Raw genomic sequence first — 25,357 nt, forward strand, 5'->3', positions numbered from 1 at the left:
TAGATTAGGCTTTGGCTTATGGGAATGCTGTGGATGGTTTCACCTTCCATCCAAACAACTAAAAATTTTTGCATATCAGCAAAGAGGTTGTTTAGCTTTCTTATCATTTGTGTGTTCACTGAAGTAGCTTTTCTAATTTCCCTCAATAGCTTTTCCTTCACATCCCAACTTGGCTAACTGACGCAATGGTTCTAACTTTGGAATTCTCTTGGCTTTTAACATGCCTTTATCAGTAAGATCAATTATTTATTTATATCTTTTGATTTAAAGTGAGAGATGTATGTCTCTTTTCTTGCTTGAACACTTACTGTCCATTTGTACAGTTATTATTTGGTCTAGTTTTAATATTATTTTGTCTCAGGGAATAAGGAGGCCCAAAGCGAGAGAGATGAGGAAACAGCTGGTACATGGAATAGTAAAAACACACACAACAGATATCAATAATTTTGCTGTCTTACATCGCCAGAGTTTTGTGGTGTCATAAAAAATTATGATTTTAACATGAAAGATCACTGATAACAATAACAGCTGAACGCAGAAGTGTGAAATACCATGATAATTACCAAAATATGACACAGAGATATAAAGTGAGTACATGATGTTGGAAAAATTGCACCAATAGGGTTGCTCAACTCAAGGTTGCCACGACCTTCGATTTGTAAAAAACTCTGAATTTATAAGGAAGGAGCCAGGCTGAGACTTCAAGATGGCTGGCTAGTGGCATCTGGATGGAACTGGAGGCCATGTTATGTGAAATAAGCCACGCCAGAAAGACAAATATTGCATGTTCTCATTCATAGGTGGGAGCTAAAAAGTAGTTAAAAAGTAGCTCTCTACTCTTGGAAGTAGAGAGTCGAATGATAGGTTTCAGAGGAAGGGAAAGGTACGTGTGTTGGGGTGGAGATGAAGAGAGATTGGTTAATGGGTACAAACATATAGTTAGATAGAAGGCATAGATTCTAATGTTTGATAGCAGAGAAGAGTGGCTCTAGTTAATAACACTGTATTATGTATTTTAAAATAACTAGAAGAGAGGACTTGAAATGTCCAACACATAGAACTGATATGTACTTGAGGTGATGAATACCCTAAATTCCCTGACTTAATCATTGCACATTCTATGCACATTAAAAAATCATATGTACTTGATAAATATGTACAATTATTATGCATTAATTTAAAAAATAAGTTCTGTGAAGTGCAATAAAGTATAGCAAAATAAAATTAGGTATGCCTGGAAAATGTTTTGAAATAGGAGAATATTCATGCATTTGAAGAAAAATGATACTTTCAGCATTCATAGTATAGTTGCAAAGTAGATTCTTAAGAAGTTCTCAAAATCCCCCAGTGGCAGAGTCACAAACCTGTTCTCTGAGGTGTAACCATTGATCTATTTTAACCTTAAAGGATGACTCTGTTTCCCACACAAATGCTGCAGTATCCATTACAACCTGCAGTTGAGATACTACCCATTCCTCTCACGCAAATCACAGTGAGTTTTAAAAGTATTCTTTTCGCCCCTTTAAAAACATGAAACTCTGGATTTTTTTCTTTTGTTTATGGCTTCTAGTCGTACAACAAGATTCAAATACTCTTCTTTGGCAATATTTTATGACCTCTTGATGACTAGTACGAATTGTCTTAGACTTTGAAAAGTAAATTTCTCTCTACCTAAATAACACCACCATCTTGCCTTTGTTCTCTAGTGATTATCTGGTTAATTTAGCTGTTTAAATCACATTTTTACTGAGGTAGCAAAATCTCAGTTACTTACAACAACACAATTCTTTTTCTTTTGAGATTGACAATGAGTTACAGCTTTTCTGAGCTCTGCTTACCTCAAATAAGCTCTTTTTCTTGGACCCATGCTCAAAGAGTTGCTCATATTTGGGATGTGCTGTTCTCACGGTCAGGTGCAGAAACAAAACGATGCAGAACAAAATCACACAAATGTATTGAATGCCTCTGCACAAGTGTGGGAAAAAATGTCTACTCATACACTATTGAGGAATCAAGTTGTATAGTTAAGCTCAAAGTCAGAAAAATGTAATCATCATGCAGGGAAATGTGGCAAGAGTAGGAAGGGAACAAAGAACAGTGAACAACTAATACAGCTTACCACAGTGGAGAACATTCATTTTCCTCTACTGCTATTTCACTCATCGTCCTCTCAAAGGCTCCAAAAGCTTCATCCAGTTATTCTATCAAGTTATAATTTGCAGCATTATGACCTGCATCAGGTTGGGATACAGCTACGTGTCATCTAAGATACGTTATCTGAAAGGATAAGGTATCTGCTTCTTCCGATCTCTCTCTCCGCACCCCATCTCCCCCCACCACACACACACACACACACACACACACACACACACACAGCACATAGAATGATGAAACAGGAGTAAGACAACTACATACACTCTCAAATTCTCACATTTGGAAAGAAGAAAATAGTAGACAGACACAGGTCACTTGTGAATAGCTGTGTTGAAAATCTGGCAGAAGTTATCTTCTTGATGAATGAAATAGTCTTTGCATAGGTTCTGGTTCATCCTAGAAGGAGCTCCCAGGAGCATTGGTCTCCGTGGCTCCTAACTCGGTCCTATATAGAGTGATTTATTTTTTATCAGTCTCCTTGGGTATATTTAAAGAGAAAGGAAGAATACATTTTTCTAAACATGCTTCCTGTACCTGGTTATTTGAGGGTCTTGAGGGCCATTTTAAAAATCTTGAATAGTTACAATATTTCTTTCTTTTTTTTTTTGAGTGGGATTCTTACTCTGTCACCAAGGCTGGAGTGCAGTGACGTGATCTTGCCTCACTGCAATCTCCACCTCCCGGGTTCAAGTGATCCTCCCACATCAGCCACCCCAGTAGCTGGGACTACAAGTGCATGCCACGACATGCAGCTAATTTTCAGCTACTTTAGGCAATAAAACCCAGTAACAATTTTTTTTCTAGTTGAATACAATTAGCTCCAATTGCTTATAGCCACATGCTTCTCTCTATATGATTAGAGATATCTTTAGCTTCTCAAAAGCCCATGAGATAATATCTTTGCTGTTTTTTTCCTAGAGCCATTGTGTTTGATTGAGGAGAATTTCAAAGTGCAACATTAATCCAAGCAGATATTTTAATAAAGGATGTAATGATCACATCCTTGATTTTTTAAAAATCTTTTACTGCCTAGAATTGACAAGAAGTGTGTATTCAAATCTGTCCTTCTAGTCCTAATTGTCTACATCCTTTCAATTTCTTTTTAACCCAGATTACAAAAATTCCTTTCTTTCTGAGTTAAACTAATTTTTATAATATTTATCAAAGGCAGCTAATAATAATCAACTAATGCTACCAATATTCTATTTTGAGTAAAATCTCATTATCCAAAGCCACATATTTATTTGACAGCTTCGCTTTTCAAATTTTTATAGGTTTTAGTCATACACAAAGTTTTTGTGATACATAATATGGGTTGACATCTTAAAAAACTGAATAGCCTTTTCTTGCTAATTTGTACCAAGAACCACAGCTTATGTGACATATTTTAGGTGTTTGCTGTGGCAGCTCCCCATTTTTGTATACGTCTCACTATTAGGCAACTCTGACGGTGGAAACAAACAACACCAATACTTTAAGACTGACAGAAACAAGTATGTATTTATCAATCGCATTAAACGATGGTTGCAGATTAGATGTTGTTTTGCTGAGTTCTGCCAGCACTGCTATTCTTCACAAGCCATTTCTTTCCAGAATGCATACTGAAGGAGCAACCCTGATAGACGATATGTGGTATGCATGGCAGAGGGCAGAATTTCAAGAGACAGAGGCAGAACACATGAGTGCATTAAAAGATTATGATTTGTCACGTAGCATATTTCATCTATGCACACTCCACTGCACAATAAAATCTCATGGCCAAGGTGAAAGTTCACTAGCAGTATACTCAACATAAAGAGAAGCATGTCATACTGTGGAGACAAGCAATAATTGTGAATTATTATATATGTAATATTTCTCACCACCTGTTGTGGGCTGAATTGTGTCCCCACCAAAGTTCTAACCCATAGTTGTTGGAAAGGGCATTCATCCACAGCCTGTCAATCCTTGTATGGTTGCTTAAGGATGTGACGTGAGCCTGAAACATTTTTAGCATGGAAATATGAGCCCTCAGAGTCTTTGCTGAGCATATCTCCTTATTTGGAAATATTTCTTCCTATATTGGGTTTGATGTGTATTTCTTTGTTCCACTTCTGTGTGCATCATAGGACACCTAGTGAACTCCACCACTATGTTCCTAATGGAGAGGAAAAGGGGTCAGAGTTTTTTTTTCCAATATATCAAGATAGCACAAGAGGGGTAGTTCAGACTATCTCTCTACATTGGTTGCAGTATCAGACTGGCTAGCCATGGCGGACTTGTACTTACTATTGAAGCTGATTTTGCTGTCTCCTCTTCTCCGTGTAAGTTGAGTGTTGTTCCATTCAATGCCTGTGTTTAAGTGTCTTGGTAATCTTGACACCTACAAATTATGCAGTGGATTAACAACATAGAACTGCTGTGTTCTTTGGCATCCTTCTTGTAGTAGGACTCATCAAGCCCTCAAGAACAGGATTGCTTTTATAAATAGAACTGAGAGAGCTCCCTTGTCCTTTCTGTCATGTGAAGATGCAGGGAGAGGATAGTCATCCCTGAACCAGAAAGCAGGCTCACACCAGACACCAAATCTGCTGGTGCCTAGATATTGAACTTCCCAGGCTCTAAAACTGTAAGAAATAAATTTCTGTTGTTATAAGCCACCCAGTCATGGGATTTTGTTATAGGAGCCCAGTAGAATAAACAAGGGTACCTATCTGTGCTTTTTAAAAATACATATTTACTGGTTTTTAAATTAATTTGTCTATATTTTAACTACATAAATACACGTAAGTTTCCCTTCTGAAAAGATAAGGAAGTAAACCAAATTTTAAAAATGTGAATATGTGAGTAAGTGTCTTGAAACAAAGTCCAGGGAAAATGCAGGAGCCATATTCCAAGAAATACTGCATTATCAATGCTCTCATTCTGTAGTACAAAAAATAATGATTTTTCTTTTTATTTTTAATGCAGAAATTAAAGTACCTTTTTACAAGCAATAGAATCTTTGATTTGGTAAAATCATAGCACTCTAAACTTTTTTATATGAAAGAAACATTTATCTATAAATTAAAGGTGTCTTCAAAAGTAAAAGTAGAATTGAACGTATATTAAAGCAAAAATTATATAGACATGTATGTATTTGTGTGTATACGTGTGTGTGTAAGTTTAAAGTTTCTTGCTGTATTAGGATTCTAAATAAAAACAATTCCTCAACCCTCAAGTTTTTCCATGTAGACCTACTCTAAAGAGTGATTTCATTTTTGATTTATTAATTTAAACTGTATGAAATTACTGGTATTTGGGCAATTTTGACCTACAAAAGCAGCAGTTTCATAAGGTCCAGCTAATATTTCCAAATACTCAAATGTCTCATATGTGATAGAGCATTAAATACAATTCTGTATATTCTGCCTTCATTATTCTGGGTCTTTACCGGGAAAACCTCATGGGTCTAAACCTTGCTTAATCAATGTGAGAGAAGTAATTCTCTCTCAGAGAGGCTATTGGGGACAGGATGGCTTTGTGTGACGACAGGGACAAAAGAGTAAGGCATATCTCACTTACCTGCCCTTAGTTCCTAACTAGTTGTTTTGAATGGAGATGAATACATGTGTTTGAGAACCCATACAATTTCAAACATCCTTGTATACAATTTCCTTTTTTTAAACCTATTTTTATGGATTAGAACCGCAATAACATAATGCAAATGGAGCAGCATTGAAACTCACCTCCCAGAATGTAAGATATCTATGTGAGCTTGATCTAGCCTATAAAAGAAAACAAAGCATCCATTCTGCTGATGGAATCTTGTAAATAAAATATTCATGGCAAAAGAGAGGTAACAGAGGAACTAGACAAACAGATCAGCTCAGTTTATGATCTTTTTTTTTTTTTTTTGAGACAGAGTCTCGCTCTTTCTCCCAGGCGGACTGCAGTGGCGCTATCTCGGCTCACTGCAAGCTCCGCCTCCCGGGTTCACGCCATTTTCCTGCCTCAGCCTCCTGAGTAGTTGGAACTGCAGGCGCCCGCCACCGTGCCTGGCTAATTTTTTGTATTTTTAGTAGAGACTAGGTTTCACCGTTTTAGCCAAGATGGTCTCGATCTCCTGACCTTGTGATCCGCCCACCTCGGCCTCCGAAAGTGCTGGGATTACAGGCGTGAGCCACCGCGCCCGGCCAGTTTATGATCTTGACAGAAGACAGTAGTTTTCTGGATTTAACACAGATCACGTCAGAGGGAAGCAATGGGGGCTCCACACAAGAGAGAAGTAGCACGCAGTTACAGAGCGCCAGGCAAAACACCTTGACACTCCACACCGTGGTCTTATCCTGAAAACCTTTCTGCTATCCCTGTGATACTTCCTCCTTCAAATTTTATCAATATCTTGCTAAATTCTTGAGACATAGAGACTACACTCCCAGTGTGTCCGGAATTGGTGGGTTCTTGGTCTCACTGACTTCAAGAATGAAGCCGCGGACCCTCGCGGTGAGTGTTACAGCTCTCAAGGTAGCGCATCTGGAGTTTGTTCCTTCTGATGTTCGGATGGGTTTAGGAGTTTCTTCCTTCTGGTGGGTTCGTGGTCTCGCTGGCTCAGGAGTGAAGCTGCATACCTTCGCGGTGAGTGTTACAGCTCTTAACGCAGCGCATCTGGAGTTATTCGTTCCTCCCGGTGGGTTCGTGGTCTCGCTAGCCCAGGAGTGAAGCTGCAGACCTTCGCGGTGAGTGTTAACAGCTCATAAAAGCAGTGTGGACCCAAAGAGTGAGCAGTAGCAAGATATACTGCAAAGAGCAAAAGAACAAAGATTCCACGGGGTGGAAGGGGACCCGAGCGGGTTGCCACTGCTGGCTCTGGCAGCCTGCTTTTATTCTCTTATCTGGCCCCACCCACGTCCTGCTGATTGGTAGAGCTGAGTGGTCTCATTGATAGGGTGCCCATTGGTGCGTTTATGATCCGTTAGCTAGACACAAAGGTTCTCCACCTCACCACCAGATTACTTAGACACAGAGTATGGACACAAAGGTTCTCCAAGGCCCCACCAGAGTAGCTAGATACAGAGTGTAGATTGGTGCATTCACAAACCCTGAGCTAGACACAGGGTGCTGATTGGTGTGTTTACAAACCTTGAGCTAGATGCAGAGTGCCGATTGGTGCGTTTACAATCCCTGAGCTAGACATAAAGGTTCTCCACGTCCCCACCAGACTCAGGAGCCCAGCTGGCTTCACCCAGTGGATCCCGCACCGGGGCTGCAGATAGAGCTCCCTGCCAGTCCGGCGCCCTGCACCCACACTCTTCAGCCCTTGGGTGGTCGACGGGACTGGGCGCCGTGGAGCAGGGGGCGGCGCTCATCGGGGAGGCTCCGACGGCACGAGAGCCCGTGGAGGGGGTGGGAGGCTCAGGCATGGCGGGCTGCAGGTCCCAAGCCCTGCCCTGCGGGAAGGCAGCCAAGGCCCGGTGAGAAATCGAGCGCAGCGCTGGTGGGCTGGCACTGCTGGGGGATCCAGTACACCCTCCGCAGCCGCTGGCCTGGGTGCTAAGCCCCTCATTGCCCGGGGCCGGCAGGGCCCTCCGGCTGCTCCAAGTGCCGGGCCCGCCAAGCCCACGCCCACCCGGAACTCCAGCTGGCCCGCAAGCGCCGAGCGCAGCCCCGGTTCCCGCTCGCGCCTCTCCCTCCACACCTCCCTCCAAGCTGAGGGAGCCGGCTCCGGCCTTGGCCAGCCCAGAAAGGGGCTCTCGCAGTGCAGCGGTGGGCTGAAGGGCTCCTCAAGTGTCGCCAAAGTGGGAGCCCAGGCAGAGGAGGCGCCAAGAGCGAGCGAGGGCTGTGAGGACTGCTAGCGCGCTGTCACCTCTCACCAACATCTAAGGTAAACTGAATCCTTTCCATAATTTGGCATGCAGAAAGAAGATGAGAATGTGGAGATTTCTGTCTGAGCACTGTTTGTCATTTTTCTCTCTCATTTCTGCTGACTGAAAGGAAGTAGCTAACAGAAAAATAGGTTAAATTTTAGTTTGAAGTTTTTATTGCCATAACATAATGTGGCATCAGAGTTTAATCCTGGCAAGTAAGGGGGACAGTGAGTAGTACGGTTGAATATTTTGAGAAAGGAAGAATTGTGAGTTCAAATGAAGAGCAGTTTAATTCTATGCCAGTTGTTAGATGAAGAAATAAATGGCCAACTTTTGAGAAGAAGCAAAAAATTGGGCCCATGGTTAAATTTGGGGCAAGGAATGGAATGTGTAGAAGTATAAAATGGATTAAAGCTATTATTTTGATAGTGTTTTAAACCAACAAAATTTTTATGGTTAAGATAGAAACATAATAATAGGCTAGATATTTCTTAAAGGCTTCCTTAGTTTTTATTGAAATGCCAAAGAGAAAGAGGAATTAAAAACATCACAGAATATGATGAGAATTTCACTCCCTATAGTGAGGAATATAATACTATGGTGAATATAATAGAGAGTAGTTTATTCCTCAGATGGAACGTTCCAGAACTCAACCCACTAAGAATAACTCCTCTAGGTAGCCTCTGATTTAGACAGCACATTAGCTAACATTTCTGACCCCAAAACTGGAGACCAGTCCAAATATTACAAGTGCATAACTCTCCCAAGTCATTCTAAAACTAATGATACTTTATACTTGATATGGTTAGGATGTTTGTCCCCTCCAAATCTCATGTTGAAATGTGATTGCCGGCATTGGAGATGGGACCTGGTAGGAGGTGATTGGAACATCAAGGTAAATCTCTCATGAATTGCTTAGTGCCATTCATGGTGAGTGAGATCGTATTGGCTTAACACACATTTTAATTGCTGTTGAAAAATCTTATGCTACCAACCGCATGCATATATTCTAAACACAGCAACTGAGCTTTATTTTCTTCCATGGTTGAATACAATAGGACATGGTTTTCTGCGAAGAAATTTATTTTTATGTCTATAATGCCTTCTCTAAATAACAAGTAGATTATTTCTATTTAATATATTAATATTAATTATACTTAGTCTTATTGATAAATCATTATATAAGGCTCTTAAAAATGAAGTAAGAGAACTCGAGTGCTCTTCAAGAAACTTGAACATTGGCAGAAACATTTAGCAAGAATTTTGGAAATGTAATGCTTTTCCAGATCATTTATCTTCATCCTAATCCATGCAAATTATGCATCAAGATGATTATAGGTACTAGAGGAAATTACATGTGTCTAACCTATTAAAAGTGCTCTAAATTCCACATAAATTAAGCCTGTTTCCAAGTATTAATTAACTAAATGTATAAAAACTTGATTATAATTTGGCCTCTGGCATTTGAAAAATTATTAATCCCCTTAAATTATCTTCTCTTATTGCTTCCCTTTTATTGAAACTCTCTAAATACAGTAAAATTACACATTTTATTGCCAAAAAAGATAGAGTATGTCTCTCCTGATCTGGAAATTATACAGTTTCTTTCCATTCATAGCACTTACCCCCAAGAAAATCAGCTAATGTCGAAAAGCCAAAATTTGAGAAAATAGTAAATAACACTTTAAAAATGGAACTTAATTTCACAAAAGGGAAAGTGCTATTTGTTTCCAGTTTTACAATTATGCATTTTGATCATACTTCATGGTTTGAATCAATGCTCAAGACAAGAATATGAGGAGGATTATAAAATGGCAATTTGCAAGAATATCTTCTATATTTTATAAATTTAGAGTCTGAAAAAATAGACCCTAAATTCTCTCCATTACGGCTACTCAGTTTACGAGCAAGGCCATATAATTGTCTCTTGTTTAAATGAGAAAATAAATGTGGGAGAATTTTAGTTTCTTTTCTTTTTTTGGAATGGAAGGAGTTTGTGGGGTCTGTACCTGATGGGTATTGCAGATCCATTAAGTTCACGTTTGGCATATTTTCTATTTTATTTATTTATTTATTTATTTATTTATTTATTTATTTATTTACTTTTTGAGACAAAGTCCAACTCTGTTATCCAGGCTGGAGTGCAGTGGCCTGATCTCAGCTCACTGCAACCTCTGCCTCCTGGTTTCAAACTATCCTCTTGCCTCAGCTTCCCAAGTAGCTGGGATTACAAGCATGTGCTACCACACCTGGCTAATTTTTGTATTTTTAGTAGAGATGGGGTTTCATCATGTTGACCAGGCTGGTCTTGAACTCCGGACCTCAAGTGATCTACCCTCCTAAGCCTCCCAGTGTGCTGGGATTATAGGCATGAGGCACAGTGCCTGGCCTATCTCATTTATTTATATTGAAATCTTCTGTATAACTTTCACAAATCAGTAATAGATGAAGAATCTTATTCAAATCATACCACTTTAAATTTGTTTCTTTATAAATTGCCCAGTTTCAGCTATTTTTTTTAATATCAGTGAGAATGGACTAACACAGAAAACTGGTACAAAGGAGTAGTGCATTCATATAACACTACTTGAATTGTGGAAGCAGCTTTGGAACTAGGTAATCGGCAGAGGTTAGAAGAGTGTGAAGGGCTCAGAAGAAGACAGGGAGATGAGAGAAAATTTGAAACACCCTAGAGACTGGTTAAATTGTTGTGACCCAAATACTGATAGTGATATGGACAATAAAGACTAGGCTGATGAAGTCTCAGATGGAGATGAAGAACTTACTGGGAATTGGAGCAAAGGTCACTTTTGTTACGCATTAGCAAAGAACTTAGTTGCATTGTGTCCCTGCTTTAGGGATCTGTGAAACTTTGAACTTGAGATTGATGATTTAGGGGGTGAAAGGTATTTCTAAGCAGCAAAGCATTCTTGAAGCAGCCTGGCTGCTTCTAAAAACATAGCTCATACAGATGAGCAAAAAAATGACCTGAAACAGAAACTTATGTTTAAAAGGGAAGCAGAATGTAAAAGTTTGAAAAATTTGCAGCCTGGCCATGTGGTAGAAAAGAAAAGCCCATTTTCAGGTGGAGGGTTTGAAGCAGGCTGCATTAATTTGCATAATTAAAAGAAAGGCAAATGCTGATACAAAAGACACTGGGAAATAGGCCTTGAAAGCATTTCAGAGACCTTCATGATAACCCCTCCCATCACAGACCCAGAGGTTTGGGAGGTAAGAATAGTTCCATGGGCCAGGCTGAGGATGTGCTGTCCTGAGCAGCTTCAAGACAATGTTCCCCACATCCCAGTCATTCCAGCTCCAGCCATGACTCAAATGAGCCCAGGTACAGCTTGGGCCACTGCTTCAGAGGATGGCAGCTTGTGAGCCTTGTTGGTTTCCACATGGTGTTAAGCATCTGGGTGCACATAATGCAAAAGTTGAGGATTGGGAGCCTCCACCTATATTTCAGAGGATTTATCAAAAAGCCCTGATGTCCAGGCAGCAGCCTGCTGTAGAGGTGGAACCCTCATGAAGAACCTCTACTAGGGCAGTGCAGAGGGGGAAATGTGGGGTTGCAGACCCCATACAGAGTCCCCATGGGGGCACTGCCTAGTGGAGCTGTGAGAAGAGGGCCACTGTTCTCCAAACGCCAAAGAATGGTAGATCCACTGGCAGCTTGCATCCTGTACCTGGAAAAGTCACAGGAGCTCAACAGCAGCCCTCCAGAGCAGCTATAGAGCCTGAACCCTGCAGAACCGCAGAGGCAGAGCTGCCCAAGCCCTTGGGAGCCCACCCCTTGCCTCAATGTTCCCCGGATGTGAGACATGAAGTCAAAGGAGATTATTTTGGAGCTTTAAGGTTTAATGACTTTCCTGCTGGGTTTCAGACTTGCTTGGAGCCTGTAGCCCCTTTCTTTTGACGGATTTCTTCCTTTTGGAATGGAAACATTTACCCAATGCCTATAACCTCTTTATATTTTGGAAGAAACTAACTTATTTTTGATTTTACAGGCTCATAGGCAGAAGGGACTAAACTTGTCTCAGATGAGACTTTGGACTTTGGACTTTTGAGTTAATGTTAGAAATAAGTTAAGGCTTTGAGGGATTATTGGGAAGGTATGATTGGATTTTGCAATGTGAGAAGAACATGAGACTTGGGAGGGGCCAGAGGCAGAATGATATGCTTTGGATCTGTGTCCCCACTCATATCTCATGTTCAATTGTAATCCCCAATATGGAAGGTGGGACCTGGTGGGAGGCGGTTCAGTCATGAGGGCAGAGTTTTCATGAATGGCCTAGCAACATCTCCTTGGTGCTGTTTGCATGACAGTGAGTGAGGGAGTCCTCATGAGATCTGGTTGTTTAAAAGTGTGTAGCACCTCCTCTCTCACTCTTTCTCCTATTTCAGCCATATGAAGTGCCTCATTCCCTCTTTGCCTTCTGACATGTTTGAAAGCTTCCTGAGGCCTCCCCAGAAGCAGAAGTCACTATACTCCCTGTACAGCCTGCAGAACCATGAGCCAATTAAACCTCTTTTCTTCATAAATTACTCAGTCTCAAGTATTTCTTTATAGCAGTGTGAGAACAGACTAATACAGACGTCCAGGTTAAACATTATTTCTGGGTGTTTGTGCGAGGGTATTTCCAGGAAATATTAGCATTTAAATGAGTGGATTTGGTGTAGAAGAATGTCTTCCCCAATGTGGCTTAACATAATCCAAACTGCTGAGGGCCTGAATAGAGGAAAAGGTATAGAAAGGAGAAATTCATCCCCTTTTGCTTCCTGACTGACTGGTGAACTGTGACATCAGTCTTCTGCCTTTGAATTAAGATTTATACCATTGACCTTTTGGGTTCTCAGGCCTTTTGTCTTGGACTAGAACTACATAATTGGCATTCCTAGGCCTCTAGATTGCAGAGGGGTAGATGGGTGACTTCTCAGCCTTCATAATCTTTCTCATAATAAACATTTTTATGTATGTGTATGTGTGTGTGTGTGCACGTGTGTGTGTGTGTGTGTGTGTTTGTGTCTCCTATTGATGCTTTTTCTCTGGAGAAGCTTGACAAAATACACACATCTTAATTTTTAATTTTTTTATTTTGCATGCCTTTTAATTAAGTAGGTGTTTGATATTTAAGAATGAGTGTAAATATTTAGGAAATTATTTGTTTTGGAAAAATTATATGGTGAATTTAATTGAAAGATGCTGATTATTTGATCATGGACAAGCACATTTAGCTTTGGAATTAATTTTATACATAGTTGCATGTTCAGTTGCACTATAGCTGATTAATTATCCAGTTTGTTTCTGAATTATTTTCTTCAGAAATTACTATTATTAATAAATCCTGAAGAAATTTATTAAAATATCTAACTGTAATTATAATTGATTAACATTTTACATCTTTATTATTTCTGTTCATGCATTCACCTTCTTCATAGTTTTGTGCATACATGATGAGATGTGTACCTTCTTTGTGAATTATTGTACCTTTTATCTTCTTATAATATCTGTCTTGGCAATATTCTTTATTTGTGTTCTTTCTTTAGCATTTCGTTTTATTGGATTTCTTGTAAACAATGTGTAACTTGGTGTTTTTGAAATTAATTTGGCATAATTTTTAATTTTTAAGGGTATTTATTAATGAGCACTGAATTAAACCATATGTAACATTGTTTTGTCTTTATTCTAGTTTAGGTGTATTTACTTTATGCTATTGTTTTCTCCTGTTTTTGTTTCCAATTATTGCCAATTTGATCAACATACTATTCTTCTTATTTGATCTTTATATTTACTGGTAATTTCTCTTGTACCTTTTTTTGAATATTATATAATTTTATTCCCTATGATCATAATGAAATATGTGTTTATATGTTATTGTATATGTATAAAGATATATTATGTCCTCCTCTATCTTTTCTCTTCCTATCATATTCGAAGTCACTATATTAAATGAGCTATTTAAAATGCTTTTTTCAACATTCACTTTCCAAAGAAAATTTTAACTGCTCTTTCTCTTTCTTCTACTTCCATATTTCAAAACTCTAAGGTTTTACTAACTAATATATGCAACATTTAGCTCTAAGTCTTGATTAGCGTTCACATTAAGATATGTGTCTTCTTTTCCTAATGGTTTTATTAGCAATAATTACTTAATTCAGTTTTTTTTCTAGCCCTGTGCATTTAAAGTATCTCTATTGTTTTGAATTGAATGTTTGTGACCTTCACCCAAATTCATAACTTGAAGCCCTACCCCCTAGTGTGATCATATTTGGAGATGGAGCCTCTAGGAAACTAGTTAAGGTTAAGTGAGGTCATAAAAATGGGGCTCTGATTTCATAGATTAGTGTCCTTATAGTAAGAGACATCAGAACTGTCTCCCTGACTTCTCTCTCCCTGACACATGACACAGATAGAAGGCTCACATCTGCAAGCCAGAGAGAGAGAGAGAGCTCTTACCAGAAACTGGCCCTCTCATATCTTGATTTGGAACTTCTGGGCTCTAGAATTTTGAGAAAACAAATTGATCTTATTTAAGCCACCCAGTTTATGGTATTTTGTTATGACAGCCCAAGGAAAATAACACATCTAATGTTCCTAGTTCTGTTACAAAAACAAAAACCAAAAAAACAGAAGGAAAAAATCTCTGCTCTCATGGAGTGATGTTCAGTGTCACAATGTAAGTGCTGATAAAAAGGTGAGGTTTATTCCTTTTTGCAGATGTTTGACTAACTCCTCCTGGTAGAGTGATATTTGAAGAGATCTTAGGAAAGTGGAGAGATCACCGTGCGTGGTGGCTCACACCTGCAATCCCAGAACTTTGGGAGGCCGATGCGGGCAGATCACCTGAGGTCAAGAGTTTGAGACCAGCCTGGTCAACATGGTGAAACCCCATCTCTATTAAAAACATAAAAAATTAGCCTGTAGTGGTGGTGCGCACCTGTTGTTCCAGCTACTTGGGAGGCTGAGGCAGGAGAATTGCTAGAACCCAGGAGGCAGAAGCTGCAGTGAGTCGAGATTGTGCCACTGCTCTCCAGCCAGGGTGACAGAGACTTCGTCTCAAAAAACAAACAAACAAACAACAACAAACAACAACAACAACAACAACAAAGGAAAGTGGAGAGATCAGCTATGCATTTCCTGGATAGATAGTGATCCGGGGAGAGAGAACAAGTGCAAAGACTGTGAGACAGGAGAAACCTAGGCTGGACACCAGCAGAAAAGGGTAGGTGAAGATGGTGGTAGGTTGAGATCAGAGAGATGGTTCAGGACCAGAGCAAGGAACCAATTTGAAGACCTTAAAGTTTGTACTTTATTCTGAATGAAATGGTAAGAAAATGGATGGTTTTGAGTGGAGCATTGACATTGTTTCATTTCTAATTTCTAAGATCTCTAATTGTTGTATGGAGACTATCAAGACAGAACTCAAAGGAAAGAGATATAGAATTTTTTTCTGTATAGTTTTAATAAACATATTTCCCCAAATCATATACTGGTAAATTAATACTTTAAACTTTGCATTGCATTACTATATAGTGTTTTATCTAACAAAGAATTATTAGCTAGGCACAGAATTATTGGCGTTCTATCTTGTATTTCTCTTATCTCTTAATTTAAGGTGTTCAATTCTTTTCCAATTTCCATCTGTGATGGCTAATTTTATATGTCACTTGGTTAAGGTAGCCCAGATACCTGGTAAAACATTATTTCTGAGTGAGTCCATGAGGGTCTTTGTGGAAGAAATTAGCGTTTAAATCAGTGAACAATAAAGAAAAGCTGCTCTCACCAATGTGAGTCAGAGGGAGGCAACATTAAATCTGTTGAGCAGATGGATAGAAGGGTGACATTCTCTCTTTCTTGTTGAGCTGAGACACCTATTTTCTACTACATTTGAAAGTCCCAACTCCACGACTTACAGCAGTGTATGTAGGGGAGCCAGACATTACTTCAAGTCCCAATTTTTAGTGGGCTCTTCAGCTGGATCTAGAGACCAAATTGACACCAAGCAGATAAATAAGAGAAAATTACACAAATGTTATTGGTTTTACATGTACATGTGGATCTTCACAAGAGAGTAAAATCCAAATAAGTTGCCATAGCACGATGCTTTTATAACATTATAGACAAAGAGCAATACATTTGATAAGAAATGATGTAACAAATAAAATCTGTTTAGGGTGGTAAAATTTTCTAGGGGAGCCATTAGGAGACATATTTGGGTGGGCAGAGGTTAAGTAGGTGGAAGATAAAGGTTACTTCATTAACTATGCTTATTCCAGTACATTGCAGCCTTCCATTCCAAGTCTCTGGTGATAAGGGCTATTTTCTTACTGCAGTACGGGAAAGGTACTCTTACCAGAGAAATCTTTATTACTTGCTGCATGCAGGAAGAGACAATTCAACTTACCTTTCTGAAACTACAATTTCTCCAATGTTTTCAGCTTGAAATAATACACTAATCTGACATAATTTGGGCTGGCCACATCTTCACTCTTTCAAGTGCCTCCCCCTACTCTCCTGGTTCTTTGATTCTCAGCTCTTCAGCCTTGGACTGGCTCCCCTGGTTCTCAAGACTGCAAATTAAAGCTGAATTACACCACCAGTTTTCCTGGATTCCAGATGGCAGATTATAGGACTTCCTGGCCTCCATGATCACATATGCCAACTCCCATAATAAACCTCCTTATATCTCCTCTTCACATATACTATATATAATCTCCATACACACACACACACGCACACACACACACACACATGCATACACCTTTGGTTCTGTTTCTCTGGAGAAGCCTAATACACCATTGTTACTAATAAAGTCAATCTGCATACACAGAACTGCCTTTAAGGCAACGTTTTCCTCCAATATTAGAGCTTGCCTTTACCCTAATTTCTGAAATACTTTTTATTAGCGTGTAAATTTTTCTGGTTCAGCTCTTCAAAATGCTTGTGTTTTGCTTTCCTTCAGGATTTTTATGGCTTTGATATGTACATTCCTCTTTAATCTAGATCAGGGTTGATAATCTACAGGTCAGAGGTTAAATATGGCCACCTATTTATTTAGGTAAATATAATTTCATTGGAATGCAGCCATGCCTATTTACTTCTGTATTTCTGTGATTATTTACCTAAGAGGTGAATGGTCACAACAGAAACCATATGGGCAGCAAAGACTAAAGTATTTGCGAACTGGCTCTTTAGAGAAAAAAGTCTTGCTGATCACTGATCTAAATCACTAATTAAATGTTGTACCCCTCTTCCTTGTCATTATAAATAATAATTCTTAGAAAATAGATTTCTAATTGCCTTGAAGATACTTATGGTTTTAATTTAATGTTGTTGCTATTTTTTTTATCTAGTTTTGTTTCATCAGAAGCAAGTATTTCTTTCTGGGAGACCCATTTATAGTTTCTGTCTCAATAGGCTAGCTGTATTAGTTTGTTCTTGCACTGCTATAAAAAATAACTGAGACTAGGTAATTTATAAAACAAAAAAGAGGTTTAGTTGGCTCGCAGTACTGCAGGCTGTACAGGAAGCATAGCTTGGGAAACCTCAGGAAACTTACAATCATGGCAGAAGGTAAAGGGTAAGCATCCACATCTAAGATGACTGGAGCAGGAGAGAGAGAGAAAGGAGGTACTACATACTTTTAAACAATTATATCTCATAAAAACTCACTGTTGCCACAACACCAAGGGGATGGTGTAAAATCATGAGAAACAACACCAATGATCCAATCACTTCCCACCAGACTCTACCTCCAACACTGGAGATTATAATCCAACATAAGATTTGGGAGGAGACACACCTAAAAACCATATCATTCTGCCCCTGGCCCCTACCAAATCTCATGTGCTTCTCACATTGCAAAATCCATTCATGCCTTCCCAACAGTCCTCCAAGGTTTTAACTCATTCTGTTATTAATCCAAAAGTCCAAAGTCCAAAATCTCAACTGAGACAAAGTTAGTCTCTTCCACCTATGAGCCTATAAAATAAAATTAAAAAAACAAGTTAGTTACTTCCAAGATACAATGGGGCTATAGGCATTGGGTAAACATTCCCTTTCCAAGTGCAAGAAATTGGCCAAAAGGAAGGGGCTGTAGGCCCCATGCAAGTCCAAAACCCAGCAGGGAAGTCACTGAACCTTAAAGCTTAAAAATAATCTCCATTGACTCCATGTCTCACATCCAGGGAACACTGATGCAATGGGTAGGCTTCCAAGGGCTTGGGCAGCTCCGCCTCTGTGGTTTTGCAGGGTTCAGCCCCTTCAGCTGCTCTGAAGGGCTGCTGTTAGGTTCCTGTGACTTTTCCAGGTGCAGGATGCAAGCTGCCAGTGGATCTACTATTCTGGGGTTTGGAGAACAGTGGCCCTCTACTCATAGCTCCAATAGGCAGTGTCCCTGTGGAGACTTTGTATGGGGTCTCCAACCCACATTTCCCCCTCTGCACTGCCCTAGTAGAGGTTTTCCATGATGGCTCCATCCCTGCAGCAGACTTCTCAGTATTTATTTACAGCAGTGTGAGAATTAACTAATATAGCTAGCCTGCTGAGAGATAAGCTATAAGTGGATCTCCAAGAAAGAAATAAAGTCTACACATCCAGACTTTTCTATACATTCTCTGAAATCTAGGTGAAGTCTCCCAAATTCAACTCTTGTACTCTGTGCACCTGCAGGCTTAACACCAATGAAAGCCACCAATGCTTACTGTTTGCACCCTCTGAAGCCACATTCTGAGCTGTACTTGGTCCCCTTTTAGCCATGGCTGGAGATAAAGCAACCAGAATGCAGAGTGCCATGTCTTGGGGCTGCACAGAGTAGTGGGTCCCTGAACCTGGGCCAAGTCACAATTCTTTCCTCCTAGGCCTCCAGGCCTGTGATGGGAGGAACTGCTGCAGAGGTCTTGAAATGCCTCCCAGGTCTTTTTCACATTTTCTTGTCTGTTAGCAACTGGCCCCTATTTTTTTTTTTTTTTTTTGAGACAGAATCTCACTTTGTCACCCAGGCTGGAGTGCAGTGGCACGATCTCGGTTTATTGCAAGCTCCGCCTCCCAGGTTCATGCCATTCTCCTACCTCAGCCTCCTGAGTAGCTGGGACTATAGGTGCCCACCACCACGCCCAGCTAATTTCTTGTATTTTTAGTAGAGACGGGGTTTCACCATGTTAGCTAGGATGGTCTCGATCTCCTGACCTTGTAATCCACCTGCCTTGGCCTCCCAAAGTTCTGGGATTACAGGCATGAGCTACCGCACCCAGCCAACTGGTCCCTCTTTACTTAAGCAAATTTCTACAGCCTGCTTGATTTACTCCCCTGAAAATTAGTTTTTCTTTTCTATCACATGGTCAGGCAAATTTTCAAACTTTTAAATTCTGGTTTCCTTTTAAATATGAGTTCCAGTTTCAGGTAATTTCTTTTCTCATGACCATGAGATAGACTTTTACAAGCAGCCAGGTCACATCTTGATTCCTTTGCTGCTTAGAGATTTCTGCTGCCAAATACGCTAAATCATATCTTTCAAGTTCAAAGTTCCACAGATTGCCTATAGCAGGGTGAAAATGCCACCAGTTTTTTATTTTTGCTAAAGCATAACAAGAGTGACTTTTACTCCAAGTTTTAATAAGTTCTTCATTTCTATCTGTGATCTTTTCAACCTGGATTCACTGCCTGTTTCACTCTCAGTATTTTGGTCACAACCATTCAACAAGTCTTTAGGAAGTTCCAAATTTCCCACACCTTTCTGTCTTCTTCCGAGTCCTCCAAACTGTTTCAACCTGTGCCCATTAACGAGTTCCAAAGGCGCTTTCACATTTTCAGGTATCTTTATAGCAATGCCCCACTCTCAGTATCAATTTTCTATATTAATCTGTTCTCACACTGCTAGAGAGAACTAACTGAGACTAAGTCATTTGTATAGAAGAGAGTTTTAATTGGCTCATGCTTCTGCAGGCTGTACAGGAAGCATGGCCTGGGAGGCCTCAGGAAACTTACAATCACTGGAGAAGTTGAAAGGGATGCAGGCATATATTACATATATGGAGTAGGGGGTAGAGAGAGAGCAGAATGGTGCTACACACTTTTAAACAACCAGATGTTGTGATAACTCACTCTTGCCATAACAACACCAAAGGGGGTGATGTTGAAACATGAGCACTGCCGCATGATGTAATCATCTCCCACCAGGATCCACCTTCGACACTGGAGATTACAATTCAACGTGAGATTTGGGTTGGGACACAATACCACTAGCCCTCCTATATGTCTTATTTTTTCCTTTGCCTACCCTTGATCCTCATCAACCCTGAGGCTCTGGGTAAGCTGGTCAGGTAACTAAACTAGCAAAGAACTTTCAAGCATAGGAGAATGTTGCAGGCAGCTTCTGCTGATGAGCTAAATAGTGTGTTAGGCTGCTGGCCTTGCCATAAAGGAATACCTGAGACTGGGTAATTTATAAAGAAAAGAGGTTTAATTGGCTCACATTTCTGTAGGCTCTACAGCAAGCATGATGCTGGCATCTGCTTGGCTTCTGGAGAGGCCTCAGGGAGCTTTTACTCATGGCAGAAGGTGAAGTGGGAGTAAGGGTTGGGTATAGACCACATACTTTTAAACAACCAGGCATCATGAGAAGTACTCACTATCTTGAGGACAGCACCAAGCCATGAGCGATCCACCCCATCACCCAAAACACTTTCCCACCAGTCCCTGCCTCCAACATGGGGTATTATTAGGTTGGTGCAAAAATAATTGCGGTTTTTGTCATTACTTTTAATGGCAAAAACCTCAATATATTTTCACCATGAGATTTGAGCAGGAAAAATATCCAAACCATATCAGATAGTCAGACAAAAGTGGAGAATTTCTAACTTGATTTGGGATAGGCAAAGAATTACTAACAGGGTGCAGGATCTTACGAACTCAAGATTTGTTGCAGGAGAGCATGACTTTCTGGATGTCATAAGGATTCGTCATCTAATTCATGAGTATAGTGTTGATTGCAGCCCCTTTCCCCTTTCCTTCTGTAACTTCTGAACGTCCTTTGAAAATCTGAAATGCAGAGGTGGTGGTCATAAAATAGAGCATACTTACAGGGTTTTGAAGTTTACTCTGTAGTTATAAGTAGTCAAATCACTCCTAAATGTATTGCTGGAAAGTATAAGATTGGTAAAATACATGGCAAATAGTAGCACACATTTTGAATTAAGACAGGTCTGGGGAGGTTTTGTAACTGTAAAAAAGATGCATTGAAGCAGGAGTGGGATATCATTTTTAAATAATTAGAGTGAGCTGACAAATTGAAATGGGAGAGGTGATTCCAGCAAGAATGGCTGCCCCATTGTCATGCCCATCTTCCTAACTTCCATCTCTAAGTCAAGTATTGAATACCTGTCTCAGTAGAGCAGCTGCTAGGAGCAGGTGAAACCAAAGAGTTTATCCATATTCTTTGAGTATCTGGGTTTTTGGAAAGAGAGAGTGAGTTCAGGTCTTTATTTTCTTTGTCATGAATGAGAAACTGGGCCAGAAATCCTTGGTAGAATGCTCAGAATTCCACAAAAAGAACCCTCAACCTAAAGAGATCCATGAACCCTAGACAATAATCTGTAGGTGTGGTTGTGTGACAACATGCTCATGATTTCCAGGGACACAAAGCATCTCCAGGAGACTGTTAAACCTACGGTTCAAATTCTGCCCTAACCCTTAGTTTGGAATAGCCTTATGCTATTGCATTTAAAGAGGTTTAATTGCAATTAAACCTCTCTTGTAAAGCCTTATGTTTCATACAAATATATACTAAGAACATAATATAAGAATAGATGTATGTTAAATATCAGAATCCAAAGACTAAAAGAATATACAACCATAAACTAGAGATCTAGAGGCTACATGGGACAGACAGACCTTTAGCATCACATCTCAATGTCCTGTGATAAGTCCTGTGGTAATGGTTTCCTTAGGTGTTATCAGAGTATTGACTTAGGGACTAGATCAGTCAGTAACTTTGCTGAAAAAAATCCAATGGGTTCTTTCATCTACTTTACTTAATTTCCTTTGCCTGGGATTTAAAACCTTGATAAATTCTCAACTACACAATGCCTATTTTTCTAATAAAATAGAACTTAAAATTGTGACTATCTGTTATCAGAGAATACAAATTTGTTTTTATCTATTTCTCTTTTCACTTCATCTTAATGGGAAATTCTTTGAGGAATCACACTCTAAATATTTATTGTAACCTTAGAAAACATAACAGATCAAAATATCAATTATAATTCACTAAACTACATATAAACCACTCTGAACAAAAGATGTAATTAGCTTATGTTTGGTTGTGTTAGAAAAACTAGGAGCAAAAATAAAAATGAAATTTCGATGCCTGTTCTGGGAAGCCAGAATTTAATTCAATATTTTGTTAGTGATGTTGGATAATTCTTATCATTTTAATGAAATTATTTCTCATGACTTGATTTGTACAAACTAAAAAAAAGATGGGATTATTTTGATATATATATATTTTTCTGCCTAGAAGAAATGAGTCAGTGAATATATTAGATCAAAAGGAGAAGTTTCAAAAATAGAATTTATAAATAGTAGAAATAATAGGGACATTGTTTCCATAAACTAGAGAATAGCACTGTTGTAAAGTTCTTAGTGGATTTGAAAATAAAGTGAAAACTAAATCTTGTTGGCTTCATAGCCTGGAGTGAAAACACACTGAGACTTAAATATTAACATTTGGTGCCATTTCTTGTTCTATTAATGTTATGATGAGACTAACTTTCACTAATTTGTCTTCTCACACTTCAGTTTCACAATATAACTGCAGACAAATGGACTGAAATAAGCTAAATATTCTGTACATCATCTTCTTCTTTGCGATGATTTATTTCCCTAATAAAAAGCAACCAGTATTCTCTATTTTGAACAAGTATGATATAAATGATATAAAGAATAAAAAAAAAGAAAAGAAAAGAGGCCAACATATTATATATGGGAAATGACTTTGGTACCATAGGTCTACGAATCTAAGGAGCTAAAGTTCATTTCAATCTACACTTGGGTGAATTGGCTTAAGAACCCTGAAGGTAAAACAAAATATTGGTAGAAAATAGAATTGGCTTCACTATTTCATTTTAGTGAGAGTTTGCTAGACATGATAAACTCTACAACATAAAAAATTGTGCTATCTTTGTTATCAAGACTGCAGTTTTGTTTATTGTTTAAAACTGAACAAACAGAATTATGCATTCCTTCAATTTAATAACATTTCTGCTACAACATCAGTATTAAATGTTGATTAATGTTAGAAAGTTTTGCATTGCATGCATTTTGTATTGTTGTACATAATATAAGCAAAATAGGAGTAAGATGTTTGCCAATTTGTGTCAGTTGACATTCATATTTTAATTAGTATTTTTCTTCTGAATACCATTTAGTATATCGTAATCATAATATGTTCGCATAAACAAGCTAAATGCAAGTATATTTATTTCTATTGCTACCATAACAAATTATCTCTAATTTAGCAGCTTAAAATGAAACATACATTATCTCCTAGTTCTGTCATAGTATCATAAAAGTAGAGTACTGACAGAGCTGCATTCTTTTCTTAAGTATCTAAGGGGAGAATCTTATTTACTTGCTCCTTCACACTGTTGGTAGAATATAGTTTCTCTAAGTTGTAGACTGAAGTTCTCCTTTCCCTGATGGCTGTTCCAGGTGACCATTATTCCCAGCTTCCAGAGGCCACTCCCATTCCTTGGCTTGTGCCCCACCCCCTTCTTTTTCATCTTCAAACATGGCAATGGTGAGTTGAATGCTTATGCTTCGAATCTCTCCTGCCTCTTTTTCCATACTTCCATTTCTTTTATGAAAACTTCTGCATTCCCGCTTTCCTTTTAGGGTGCCATCAGATTATTAACATTGGGCCCACCCAAGCAATCCAGGGTAATCTTCTAACTCAAAGGAACCTCATTTTACCTACAAAATTCATTTTGTCATTTAAAGACAGGTTCCACGGATTTGGATATGTACATCTGGGGAAGGGGCATTACTCCACCTACCACGAGTTACTTGAAAGTGTTAAGACTTCTTTGGAATCTAGTCATCGAAGGAAAAAAAAGTTGTCTTTTAACAAACAATTTGAGAGAGTTGTTTACTTTCTCAGAGGCTCAATTTGTAAGCTGATGTCCTCTGTTCTCTACCCTCTAAACCAAAAATAAAATACTAACGCCCTCCTAACCATCTGAATGGACCCCTCCTCTCAGCCATTGGTATTCCAAAGTTAAAGTGAAAAAGTGGTTCAGGCTAATATGGGAAGGGGAGGGTCAGACCACACTTGGCCCCCCTCCCTTTTGGAATTCAGGAAAAGCCAACTAGCACTGACATCAATACAGATCTCACTTTGGATAAGAAACACTTACCATCTATTATCTCTGAAGCCTGCTACTTGGATGCTTCATCTGTATGGCAAGACCCCAGTCTCCACAACCCCTTATTATAACCCTCTGCCCCCGCTTTGAGTTGTCCCTCCCTTCCAGATCAAACCAATGTCAATCTTACATGTATTGATTGATGTCCTATGTCTCCCTAAAATGTATAAAAGCGAGCTGTACACTGACAACCTTGGGTGCATGTTGTCAGGACCTCCTGAGGCTATGTTATGGGCATGTCCTTAACCTTAGCAAAATAAACTTTCTAAATTGATTGAGACCGGTCTCAGGTACTTTTGGGTTCACAACCTCATTGAGGCTTTTGGCGTATCTGCTGGACCTAGCAGACCAGCTTTCCCAGAGCAATTTTTCTCCTTTGGTCCAATTTGATTCAAAGATGAGTCATAGACACTGGCTTATGTTCAGGTAGTTTATTCTGGCTTGACCTTACAAAACAATAAGCAGGTACAAGCCGGTGACACTAGCCAAATGCAGTCAGGGGTCAAATAGCTATCTCAGGGAGACAGTCTCAGTCTTGAGATTATTTTCAGATTCTTGAGAGCTTGTCCTTTTTTATTTCTGTACTCAGTCTGGGTCAGTCACCAGGTGTTTCTTTAATAAAGGGAGTTTAAGTTATTCTTGCAAGGGGAAGCTTTATTTTAAGGTTCATGAAAGTTCCATCTGTGCTGACGCAGCCTTGTCTCTAGGGCAACCAGGGCTTTTACATCCTGTTGTCATGGAGACCTGGTAATCCCTGGACTAGGTTACATCATATTGTTAAGTGACACGTGACATAGACCCTGCCAGATGTCTGAGTGCACCTTTTCGTGATCATTAATCCTATTGCCCAGATATGCTCTTGTAGTGTACAACATCCATAATATGGGTTTTAATATATTAAATACTTGTCAATTCCTAGCTTAGCAAGGCAACACAGAGTAAAAGAAAGATTT

The 25,357-nt window shown here is 39.2% G+C and overlaps 1 pseudogene; it reads right to left on the minus strand.

Moving 5' to 3' along the window:
- Window positions 1-23,646: 23,646 nt before the first annotated feature.
- LOC101140492 (60 kDa heat shock protein, mitochondrial-like) overlaps window positions 23,647-25,357 on the minus strand; it is a 38,555-nt pseudogene continuing 36,844 nt past the window's right edge.

Source organism: Gorilla gorilla, chromosome 19 (genome assembly GCF_029281585.2).
Source record: "Gorilla gorilla gorilla isolate KB3781 chromosome 19, NHGRI_mGorGor1-v2.1_pri, whole genome shotgun sequence".
Classification (NCBI taxonomy): domain Eukaryota; kingdom Metazoa; phylum Chordata; class Mammalia; order Primates; family Hominidae; genus Gorilla; species Gorilla gorilla.